Source organism: Rhinoraja longicauda, chromosome 9 (assembly GCF_053455715.1).
Source record: "Rhinoraja longicauda isolate Sanriku21f chromosome 9, sRhiLon1.1, whole genome shotgun sequence".
Lineage (NCBI taxonomy): Eukaryota > Metazoa > Chordata > Chondrichthyes > Rajiformes > Arhynchobatidae > Rhinoraja > Rhinoraja longicauda.
Window position 1 is genome coordinate 5,523,091 of NC_135961.1, and position 13,015 is coordinate 5,536,105.

The following is a 13,015-nucleotide window of genomic DNA, read 5'->3' on the forward strand; positions in this document are numbered from 1 at the left end:
AAATAATCTGTATAAACTAAATTATAAACCACTAATTAAAAAAATTGAGGAGGACTTGAAGAAATGGATGAATCTTCCAATTACATTGCTAGGGAGAGTGAACTGTATTAAGATGAATATTTTTCCGAGGTTACAGTATTTATTTCAAACACTGCCTATACCTTTACCAAATAATTTTTTTCAAGAATTGAATAAAATTGTGAGAAATTTTCTTTGGAAAGGTAAAATGCCAAGAGTGTCTATGGAAAAATTAACATGGAAATTTGAATTAGGTGGACTGCAATTACCAAATTTTAAAAATTACTATCTGGCAGCACAAATGAGTTTTATTTCATCCTTTTATCAAGAGGGTGGAAAAACAGCATGGGTTAAAATTGAAATGGATAAAATAAAAGAACTATGCCCAGAAGAATTTATCTATAAATGGGAAGCGAAGCTATTAGTTAAGGATCAAGAGTCACCATTGCTAAAACATTTAATTAATATATTGTTGAAAACAGTTAAAGCTAATGATAAAAGATTTTTTCTAACAGCTAAAACTCCATTAGTAAAAAATAGATTACTGCCGTTTGCTTGGAATAATCAAATATTACAAGTCTGGGAACAGAAGGGTATTAAACATATGGGAGATTGCTACGAAGGAAATAATTTTTTGACATTTTCTCAATTGAGAAACAAATATCAAATTCCAGGGAATAGTATTTTTTTCTATTATCAATTACAATCTTATTTAAGGGAAAAGTTAGGTAATTCAATGTTTTTATTTCAAATTAAAGGAATTGAATCCCTGATTCAGGGCAAGGGAACTAAAAAAATTATATCTTCAATGTATAAATTGTTACAAAAATCTAGTCCAAAGGCAGGAATTCAAAAATCAAGACAAAGATGGGAAACAGATCTGAATATTAGCATTGATGAACCAAGTTGGGAAAGATTGTGTTTAGAAAGTATGAAAAATACTATTAATGTGAGATATAGTTTAGTACAATACAATTTTTTACATCAACTATATTTAACTCCGAAAAAATTAAACAATTTAAATCCAAATTTACCTGAAATTTGTTTTAGATGCAACCAGGATGTGGGTACTTTTTTACACTCCACATGGGCATGTCCTAAGGCAACTCCTTTTTGGAAAGACCTAAAAAACTTTTTGGAACAATTGATGAATAAGACCATACCATTGGATTCAAGGTTGTTTTTATTGGGAGATGCGAAAGGAATATTACCAAGATTAATTTTAGATAAATATCAGGAAAGATTTCTCAAAATAGCAATAGCAATAGCAAAAAAATGTGTGGCGGTCACTTGGAAAGATCACAATGAAATAAGAATTGCAAGATGGTATGCAGAAATGCGTAGTTGTATCCCATTAGAAAAAGCTACTTATAATCTGAGAGATAAATATGATTTATTTTTGAAACTTTGGAACCCATTCACTTTAAAACTAGGATTAAGAATTGGAAATATTTAATTTCAGGATTGTTTTGATACCCCTAAAAAGAATTTAATAAGAAATTAGCCGGAAGTGTTTCCTTCTTGTCTCCAGGTTCCCTTCTTTCTTTCTTTCTTTCTTTCCTTTTTTAATTTTTTTTTATTTCTTTATCTTTCTTCTTCTCCCTTTTTCCTCTTTTTTCTAACTGGGGAGTGGGGGGCGGGGGGTTGTGGGTGGGGAGATAATACAGAACAATACAGGTATAATCGAATTTAAATGTATAATCGAATTTACAATGTAGGTACCATCGCGTACTATGAGTTCATACATGTATTTGTTTTGTTAAAATTTAAATAATTTTTTTTTAAAAACAAAAAAAACCAACCTGATATCCCCGTGGCTCAGCACTTCAATTCCCCCTCCCATTCCCAATCTGACTTTTCTGTCCTGGGCCTCCTCCATTGTCAGAGTGAGGCCCAGCGCAAATTGGAGGAATTTTGCTTGGGCAGTTTACACCCCAGCGGTATGAACGTTGACTTCGCTATCTCCAGATAGTTCCTCTTTCATTCTCTATCCCCTCCCCCTTCCCAGTTCTCCCTCTGGTCTTCCTGTCTCCTACTACATCCAATCTTTTGTCCCGCCCCCTCCCGTGACATCAGTCTGAAGAAGGGTCTTGACCCGAAATGTCACCCATTCCTTCTCTCCTGAGATGCTGCCTGACCCGCTGAGTTACTCCAGCATTTTTGGTCTACCAACTGATTCTCACAAATGGTTGACTTCTACGTCCTCTTGAAAACCCACAGGCAATAAGGTTTAAGCGCAGGTGTAAATTCAACAGGTTTACTCAATTGTCAATGGGAATACTTGAGGAAATATATTAGAGTGAATGGTTGACTTTTCAGTAATCCCACTGCCTACCGTTATCCTGAAGGAGACACAAAGTGCTGGAGTAATCCAGCGGGTCAGGCAGTATCTCAGGAGAACATGGATAGGTGAACATCGGGTTGGACTGATTGTTGGGGGAGGGGGGGAGGGGGAGGTGGGGCGGGGGGGGGAAGGCTGGTAGAGAGGGGTGAGGGGCAGGTCAATCACTGGCAAGTGATTGTTGGGCTCAGTGGAGGGTTTTTTGGTTGGATAAAGGCCGGAAATGAAAAGACTGAAGATGCAATATAATTTGCAGATGCAAGACTGAAGTTGCAGGATCAATTTATCCCAAAGAGGAGGAAAGATTCCAAGGGGAGTAAGAGGCACCCGTGGCTGACAAGGGAAGTCAAGGACAGCATAAAAATAAAAGAGCAGAAGTACAACAAAGCAAAGAAGAGTGGGAAGCAAGAGGATTGGGACTCTTTTAAAGAGCAACAGAAGATGACTAAGAAGGCAATACGGGGAGAAAAGATGAGGTACGAGGGTAAACTAGCCAATAATATAAAGAAAAGATGGTAAAAGCTTCTTTAGGTATGTAAAGAGGAAAAAAATAGTCAAGGCAAATGTGGGTCCCTTGAAGACAGAAGCGGGGGAATCTATTATGGGAAACAAAGAAATGGCAGACAGGTACTTTGGATCTGTCTTCACTAAGGAAGATACAAGCAATCTCCCAGATGTTCTAGTGGGCAGAGATCCGAGGGTGATGGAGGAACTGAAGGAAATCCACATTAGGCAGGAAATAGTGTTGGGTAGACTGATGGGACTGAAGGCTGATAAATCCCCAGGTCCTGATGGTCTGCATCCCAGAGTACTTAAGGAGGTGGCGCTAGAAATTGTGGACGCATTGGTGATCATTTTCCAATGTTCTATAGATTCAGGATCAGTTCCTGTGGATTGGAGGGTAGCTAATGTTATCCCACTTTTTAAGAAAGGAGGGAGAGAGAAAACAGGAAATTATAGACCAGTTAGTCTGACATCAGTGGTGGGGAAGATGCTGGAGTCAATTATAAAAGACAAAATTGCGGAGCATTTGGATAGTAGTAACAGGATTGTTCCGAGTCAGCATGGATTTACGAAGGGGAAATCATGCTTGACTAATCTTCTGGAATTCTTTGAGGATGTAACCAGGAAAATTGACAGGGGAGAGCCGGTGGATGTGGTGTACCTTGACTTTCAGAAAGCCTTTGACAAGGTTCCACATAGGAGATTAGTGGGCAAAATTAGAGCACATGGTATTGGAGGTAGGGTACTGACATGGATAGAAAATTGGTTGACAGACAGAAAGCAAAGAGTGGGGATAAATGGGTCCCTTTCAAAATGGCAGGCAGTAACTAGTGGGGTACCGCAAGGCTCGGTGCTGGGACCACAGCTATTTACAATATACATTAATGACTTGGATGAAGGGATTAAAAGTACCATTAGCAAATTTGCAGTTGATACAAAGTTGGGTGGTAGTATGAACTGTGAGGAAGATGCTATGAGGTTGCAGGGTGACTTGGACAGGTTGTGTGAGTGGGCGGATGCATGGCAGATGCAGTTTAATGTGGATAAGTGTGAGGTTATCCACTTTGGTGGTAAGAATAGAAAGGCAGAGTATTATCTGAATGGTGTCCAGTTAGGAACAGGGGAAGTACAACGAGATCTGGGTGTCCTAGTGCATCAGTCACTGAAAGGAAGCATGCAGGTACAGCAGGCAGTGAAGAAAGCCAATGGAATGTTGGCCTTTATAACAAGAGGAGTTGAGTATAGGAGCAAAGAGGTCCTTCTGCAGTTGTACAGGGCCCTGGTGAGACTGCACCTGGAATACTGTGTGCAGTTTTGGTCTCCAAATTTGAGGAAGGATATTCTTGCTATTGAGGGCGTGCAGCGTAGGTTTACTAGGTTAATTCCCGGAATGGCGAGACTTTCATATGTTGAAAGACTAGAGCGACTAGGCTTATAAACACTGGAATTTAGAAGGATGAGAGGAGATCTTATCGAAACGTATAAGATTATTAAGGGGTTGGACACGTTAGAGGCAGGAAACATGTTCCCAATGTTGGGGGAGTCCAGAACAAGGGGCCACAGTTTAAGAATAAGGGGTAGGCCATTTAGAACTGAGATGAGGAAAAACGTTTTCAGTCAGAGAGTTGTGAATCTGTGGAATTCTCTGCCTCAGAAGGCAGTGGAGGCCAATTCTCTGAATGCATTAGAGAGAGAGCTGGATAGAGCTCTTAAGGATAGCGGAGTCAGGGGGTATGGGGAGAAGGCAGGAACGGGGTACTGATTGAGAATGATCAGCCATGATCACATTGAATGGTGGTGCTGGCTCGAAGGGCCGAATGGCCTCCTCCTGCACCTATTGTCTATTGTCTATAAGGACAGAAGAGGTGCAAATCTTGAAGCCAGAGGAAAGAATGTAGGTGGAAGTGGAGGAAAAGGTGCAGGTCCAGGCAGGGTACAGGGAAGATCAGGGGAGGAAAAATGGAGGACGGGGAAGAGGTCGGGGAGGAGGCATGGTTGTTGGTAAGCCACCTTAAATTGGAGAAATACAATATATGTTTATTGTCATTGTACGGGGGTACAACGAGATTTGGAATGCACCTCCCATACGATGCAATCATTTAATTAGCTAGTCAGTATTAATTTAAACAACCCAATGAAACAAATTGTAACAGTCTTAAAACAGAATAAAGTGCAAGTAGATCTGTGCCGGTTCACTGTGCGATGTGACCATCCGGCTCAGCAGGACCGGTTCATAGCAGCTATGGCCCTGGGGATGAAGCTGTTCCTGAGTCTGGAGGTGCGGGCGTAGAAGGCCTTATATCGTCTGCCCGATGGTAGAAGTTTGAACAGACTGTTGCAGGGGTGTGAAGAGTCTTTGTGGATGCTGGTGGCTTTTCTGAGGCATCGTGTGTTGTAGATGCCCTCCAAGGCTGGTAGCTGTGTTCCGATGGTCTTCTGAGCTCTATGGACTACCCGCTGAAGAGCTTTCCTCTCTGCCTCCGTGCAGCTGGGATACCACACAGGGATACCTGTTCATACCGAAGGTAGACACAAAATGCTGGAGTAACTCAGTGGGTCAGGCAGCATCTCAGGAGAGAAGGAATGGGTGACTTTTCGGGTCGAGACCCTTCTTCAGACTGACGTCAGGGGAGGGGGCGGGACAAAGATAGGATGTGGTCGGAAACAGGAAGACTAGTGGGAGAACTGGGAAGGGAGGAGGGGATGGAGAGGGGAAGCAGGGACTACCTGAAGTGTCGGAGGGAAGGAGGAATCGCAGAGGGGGAGCAGTGAGAGAGCATGTTGCTAAACTCTCGTCGGTGAGAGGGGGAGAACTTCTTCAAAGTTGAGATACCTTGAGGAGATTGAGGAGCCTTCTGCCCTGCCACATGGTGGGAGGGGAGGAGATAGCAGCTTTGTGAGAGGTGGGTGGTTGGAGGTGTAGTCCAGATAATTGTTGGAGTCGGTGCGTTTGTAGCAGACGTCAGTCGATCGTCCAGCCCCTGCGATGGGGACAGTGAGATCAAGAAAGAAAGGGGAGAGAGGTGTCAGAGATAGTCCACGTCAATTTGAGGGCAGGGTGGAATTTTATTGGTCAAGTTAATAGAGTTCATGAGTTGTGTATGGGCGCAGGAGGGAGCCCTGATGCCATTGTCGAAGGAGCGGAGATAGAGTTGAGGGATGGTGCCAGTGGTCGCCTGGACCAAGGACCGTTCGACATAACCATCTCCTGATGTACCCCGTTCAGTTCAAAAAGGCACGGATATCGCTAATACACCTGACTGGTGGAATGTGTGGATTGGGCTGGAGTTCCTCATTGGCAAAGTCCTGCCAGAAATCTCCTTGGATGGAAACAAGTCAAAAACAGGAATATTCATAATTGGATATCATATCATATCATATCATATATATACAGCCGGAAACAGGCCTTTTCGGCCCTCCAAGTCCGTGCCGCCCAGCGATCCCCGCACATTAACACTATCCTACACCCACTAGGGACAATTTTTACATTTATCCAGCCAATTAACCTACATACCTGTACGTCTTTGGAGTACATACATACATGTATAGATTGTCCTCCCTGTTGTAACTTTAAGTTAATGTGGATCATTAGTCTAGCCAAGATCACCTCCATCAGCCTAGATCAGGAAGCAAATTGAATCTCCTCCTGGGATGAATTTCAAGAAGGTCTGCTCACTGCATGTCTATAATTAGTAAAAGTGTGCCGACAAGCTCATTTATGGTGGCAAGTGTATTTTCCACTGTTCTACTGCTGAGAATGTTATACTGGAAGAATGAATGAAAAAAGAACTGATTTGACATAATTCCTTGCGTTATCTCAGATCATTCTAAGATGCTTTTAAACTAATGAAGTATTTATGAAGTTTCGCAGTGGAAGTAAAACATCAGGGCAGCCATGCATAGATCATCTATTTCAGTTTTGGTTAAGGGATAGACTTTGCCAGGCCAGTAGATTAATTCCCCTGTTCTTCACTGTAATGTTGCCACAAGATCACCTACATCCACTGGAAAGGTAAAACATTTCTCCGTTGCCACCCTCCCCTAGCTAACAATGATCTATTCTACATTTTCCTTGATTTTTCATCCCCTTTGATGTCTCGTTTTCACTCCTTACCCTTCCGTATCTCTGTGTCTCCCTCTCCCCTGAATCTAAAGAAGTGTCTCGACCCAAAACGTCACCCATTCCTTCTCGCCAGAGATGCTGCCTGTTCCGCTGAGTTTTTTAGATTTTAGAGATACAGCGCGAAAACAGGCCCTTCGGCCCACCGAGTCCGCGCCGCCCAGCGATCCCCGCACACTAACACTATCCTACACACACTAGGGACAATTTTACACTTATACAAAGCCAATTAATCTACAAACCTGTAGGTCATTGGAGTGTGGGAGGAAACCGAAGATCTCGGAGAAAACCCACGCAGGTCACGGGGAGAACGTACAAACTCCGTACAGACGGCGCCCGTAGTCGGGATCGAACCTGAGTCTCCGGCGCTGCATTCGCTGTAAGGCAGCAACTCTACCGCTGCGCCACCATGCCGCCCATGTTGTTCCAGCATTTTGTTCCTGCATTTTGTATCTATCTTCGGAGAGGCAGAAATGCGTCACACAGAAGGTGGATTACCTGACTGTGCAGCAATTCAGAGTGAAACAAAGACCGTCTTCAATCAGAAACTGCATCAATGCCTACCTGACATTTAAAGGGCTAGGTGTGGAAGTAGGTTATTTTTGACTGAATTATGTAGAGACGCTGGTGATAGAATTCTGTAAGGTGAGCCAAGTACATAAATTTCACGTAGAGATACATAACACTTTGCAAATTGGAAAGTGTTTGTGAAATTTATGCTCCAGCTCAATTTTATTTAAAGTGAACCGTTTAGCATCAGTCAGAAAGGATGATTTGTAGTCTGTTCCATTTCAAATGTGACTGATGTGTGGTAGATGAAAGAATTTTATGCATACACAAATGCGTTACTGTTCACAGCAAATCTTTGATTACTGTTTTGAAAGACTTGAATTTGTGTCTATGCAGACAACAATCAATACAGAAAGACAGGCACAAAATGCTGGACTAGCTCAGCAGGTCAGGCAGCATCTCTGGAGAAAAGGAAAGGTGACGTTTCGGGTCGAGACCCCTCACAATCAGTACAGAAGGGTTTTGGGGACTCTTCGAAGTACCAAAGCTCTTTAACATCATCTGAATCGGAGATATCGGTTTGCTTTTCCAAGGAATATTGTTACGAAATACAAAATCTGGTGGCAATACCAAACCATGCCACGATGTTGCTAAAAATAACTAGAAAGTTAAGGGCATCGATGATAGTTAAACTTTGAGAAACATGGGTGTCAGGGGTTCTGGGGAGAAGGCAGGAGAATGGGGTTATGAGGGTAAGATAGATCAGGCATGATTGAATGGCGGAGTAGACCTGATGGGCCGAATGGCCTCATTCTGCTCCTATCACTTATGGCCTATGACCTTATTACGAAAGTTAATATGATATGAGGTATAAATCTACGGTAGATATTCTATAATATTTTTTAAATACTGAGGTCAACAGTAATCAAATTCATGCCATGATCCATTGGATGGCCGATGGATCATGGATCAACAGCAAGAAAATAGCTTCTTTGCCCATCCGGTCTGCAAAGACCATCAAATACCATTTTTCCCCACTAATACTACCATAACCCATTTGATTCTTGTCACATTACCATCGATTCCTACCAGATTCCACCACTCACCTACAAACTCAGGACAATTTACAGTGGCCAACTTTGGGTAAGTGGGAGGAAAATGGACTACCCTGAGGAAACCCATGCGATCATCGGGAGAGCGTGCAAACTCCACTGGAGAGCAGGATTGAACACAAGGCCACGGAGCTGTGAGTCAGCAGCAGTACTGGTTGTACTAATACATCATCCAAGCTGCACACTATGCTGCCTTGTGTCCAGGAGCAAGTATCAGAATGCATTCAAGACTCCCAAGTAGTTTTACAGTGCGATCCATTTAATTTACATTTACATCACTATTATTAATAACAATCCTAAAACTTTATTGGCTTATTAGTTTCATCGAATGCAATGTGTAAATACGATTCTTCAAAATTATATATATATATATTTCGTGTCATCACACAACTGTTTGCCAATAGCGAGCACATTTTAGTGCCACCTCATTGGCCTCGGCAAGATCCTTTACAGTGCGTGTGTCATGCAGCATGTCACAGCTCAGGAGATGTTCCATAGATGATAACGATGATAAAGGAAACAGGCCATTGTTAGCTGCTTGTAGGGTGAAAATGAGAACCTAGTGCGACTTGGGTGGGGGAGGGATGGAGAGAGGGAGGGAATGCTGGGGCTGCCTGGAGTGAGAGAAATCAAAACTGCTACCACTGGGCTGTAAGCTGCCCAAGCGAAAAATGAGATGCTGTTCCTCCAATTTGCATCTAGCCTCACTCTGACAATGGAGGAGACTGAGGACAGAAAGGTCTGTGTAGGAATGGGAAGGATAATGAAAGTGTCCAGCAACCGGGAGATCAGGCAGGTTCAGACGGGCCAAACCCTCCTAGGACCAGGCGGGTTTGGTCTCGCCGATGTGTAAGAGTCCACATCTTGAACAACAGATACAGTAGAGAAGGATACAATCTTGGACGTTCTTTGGAGAAATGGATTATTGCAACACACAAAGGTAGTAAATGTAAAATACTTAAAAGGAAATCGAGAGAGGTTGGTAGAATGGGTGGATAGGTTCCAGATGAAATTTAACCCCAAGATAAGTGGAATGTTACATTTTGATTGGGATAACTTTGCATCTGAGAAGGTAGAATTTTCTAAGTGGTACAAAAACAGAGAGATTTATTGCTGTACTAGACCAAGTGGACCCGTTGGGCCCAAACCTCTCCTGCATTGGTGCAGCACCCTCTCCTCCCCCCCCCACTCCCCACTCCCCTCTCCCCCTCCCCTACCTCCCCCCCTCCCCTACCTCCCCCCTCTCCCCTACCCTCCCCTCCCCTTCCCTCCCCCCACTCCCCTCTCCCCCCCTCCCCTCCCCTCACCCCTCCCCCCACTTCCCTCTCCCCCCCTCCCCCCTCCCCCACCTCCCCCCTCCCCCCTCCCCTCCACTACCATCTCCCCCACCTACTCCCTCCCCTCCCCTCCCCCCTCCCCTCGCCCCTCCCCTCTCCCCCTCCCCTGGTATGGCTGCAGTTAGAGTGTTAACATCAATAGAAACATAGAAATTAGGTGCAGAGGAGGCCATTTGGCCCTTCGAGCCAGCACCGCCATTCATTGTGATCATGGCTGATTATCCACAATCAGTAACCTGTGCCTGCCTTCTCCCCATACCCCTTGATTCTACTAGCCCCTAGAGCTCTATCTAACTCTCTTTTAAATTCATCCAGTGATTTGGCCTCCACTGCCTTCTGTGACAGAGAATTCCACAAATTCACAACTCTCTGGGTGAAAAAGTTTCTTCTCCCCTCAGTTTTAAATGGCCTCCCCTTTATTCTCAGACTGTGTCCCCCGCTATTCCAGTTTTGGCCACAACGCATTTAAAAACACACATTGTTCAGGAGACATTTACTGAAATGATTCCAGGGATGAGGAACTTTAATTGTGTGGATGAACTTGCTGAGGTTGGATTTCCCTTGGAACGGAGGAGGTTGTGAAGTGATCTGACGGAGTTGTTTTAAATCATGAAGGGTGCGGCAGGAGATGCAAGAGACAGCAGATATTGGAACCCTGAGCATAAAACAAAAACTGCTGGAGGAACTAAGCATTATAAAGGGCCTGTCCCAGTTATGCGATTTTTAAGGCGACTGCCGGCGACTGTCAAAGTCGTAGCAGATCGCCAAAATTTTCTTTTACCCTACGACAATGACCACGACAATGACCATGACAATGACCACGACAATGACCACGACAGTGACCACGGCAATGACCACGACAGTGACCACGGCAATGACCACGACAATGACCACGACAATGACCACGATAATGACCACGACAATGACCACGACAATGACCACGACAATGCCGAGTCAGGTCGATACAAGTTACTTTTTTCGTGAAACTAGCACCTGGCTAAGAGATTACACCGTCTTCGGAAACATCGCGAAATTCCCACGCTCACCTGACCGTCAAACTGTCGCCTCCAATCTACCTGTCAAATGTCCTGACGGTAAATAAACTGGTTAAACACGACTATCTTCTGGTATCTTCAAATGCCTTTTCTTAATTTAATATTACGTGCTTCTAAATGCATCTGCGACAATCTAGCAAACCTGGGGACAGCGTGCGACAGACAGCGCCCGCAATAAGCTACGATACCTGGCCACAAGCCAGCTGTCAACGAGAAATTTCTAGCAGGTAAATTTTTCCGCGACGCGCCGAGATCCGCTACGATTCATTGAAGACTCCTCACGATCACGCCCGCGCGCGACACCCCGGCAAACGTTCAGCGACAGCCTAGTCACCGGCAGTCGTCTTAAAATCACCTAAGTGGGACAGGCCCTTTAGGCAGCATCTTCGCAGGGAAGTGGAATGACCATATTTTGGGTCAGGGCTTTTCTTCAGATTGATAGTACAGACAGGATAGATTGAGAAAACCTGCTCCCATTGTTGGAGGGGTTGGGAACTAGGGTACAATCAATAAAGAGGGGCAGCAAAAAATCCCAGCAAGGACGACATGAGGACATTTTTTTACACAGTAGCCAGTTAGAATCTTAGGTAGTTAGAGTCAGATTCAATTGTAACATCCTAAAGGGAACCTGATAAATACTTGAAATAATGTTTGCGGGGAGGAATGGAATTAACTGGAGTATTTTGCACGAAGCCAATATGAACTCCATGAGCTCAAGGGTTTTCTTTAGTGCTGCAATCATTCTGATATTGTGTGACCTTGGGAGATGATTGAAATACTTTGCACCAAGCCCCAAACTGAGCTAGCACTTCAGCTATGCACTTTAGCAGCTACTGAAGTATCTTTGAAGAGTAGTTACTGTTGTAATGTAAAAAACACAAAGCAAGCGAACACAAGTAGCAGAGACCTGCCAATCCATTTTTCTTTTTATGGTGGACACTGTCTGAAGAAGGGTCTCGACCCGAATCGTCCCCTATACCTTTTCTCCAGAGATGCTGCCTGTCCCGCTGAGTTACTCCAGATTTTTGTGTCTGTCTTCGGTTTAAACCAGCATCTGCAGTTCCTTCCGACACATTTCTTTGTATGGTATTTATTGATCGATGAGTTTCAGTTGGAATGCCAGGGATAATTTCTCACCTGTTCTTTGTAACAGTGTCATGGGAAGTTTTTGACCTGACAGGTGACCCTCTGACAGTGCCAGCATAGGTGGCCCATGACAGAAAGGTCAGACTGGGAGTGGGAGGGGGAGTTGAAGTGCTCAGCCACCGGGAGATGAGGTTGGTTAAGGCGGACGGAGCGAAGGTGTTGAGCGAAACGATCGCTGAGCCTGCGTTTGGTCTCGCCGATGTAGAGAAGTTGACATTTTTGTGCATGAGTCACCTGGGCAGAATACAAACCCCAAAATGGCGCCAAATTGGTGACTTTGCACCGATCAGCCGAACCATTATGACCACTGACAGGTGAAGTGAATAACTGATTGTCTTGTTACAATGGCACCTGTCAAGGGGTGGGGTATATTAGGCAGCAAGTGAACAAGCCAGTTCTTGAAGTTGTGTAGGAAAATAACTGCAGATGCTGGTACAAATCGAAGGTGTCACAAAATGCTGGAGTAACTCAGCAGGTCAGGCAGCATCTCGGGAGAGAAGGAATGGGTGACGTTTCGGGTCGAGACCCTTCTTCAGACTGATGTCAGGGGGGCGGGACAAAGGAAGGATATAGGTGGAGACAGGAAGATAGAGGGAGAACTGGGAAGGGGGAGGGGAAGAGAGGGACAGGCAGGGTGTTGGGCGCCCAAGGCTCATCGATGCACGAGGGCAACGAAGGCTATCCCGTCTGGTCCGAACCGACAGAAGGTCGACTGTGGCACGAGTCACAGAAAATGTAATGGTGGTCACGGGAGGAATGTGTCACAATGCACAGTACATCGCACCCTGCTGCGTATGGGGCTGCACACGGAGGACCAACAGCATATTAGGCAGGTGGCTCATTAGGTCATAATGTTTTGGCTGATCGGCGTA

General features: G+C 44.5%; 1 protein-coding gene across 2 annotated transcripts in view; it reads left to right on the plus strand.

Annotated features, from left to right (window-relative positions):
* Window positions 1–13,015, plus strand: part of LOC144596889 (ribosomal protein S6 kinase alpha-2) — a 170,189-nt gene that overhangs the window by 53,989 nt on the left and 103,185 nt on the right. Inside the window, exon 1 of one of the 2 annotated variants that reach the window (XM_078405756.1) lies at window positions 2,699–2,835. The exons of the other annotated variant lie outside the window; for it this stretch is intronic. The gene's annotated coding sequence lies outside the window, so the exon portion shown is untranslated. Of the gene's footprint in view, window positions 1–2,698; window positions 2,836–13,015 lie in introns of those variants that run through there. 2 annotated transcript variants of the gene reach the window in all.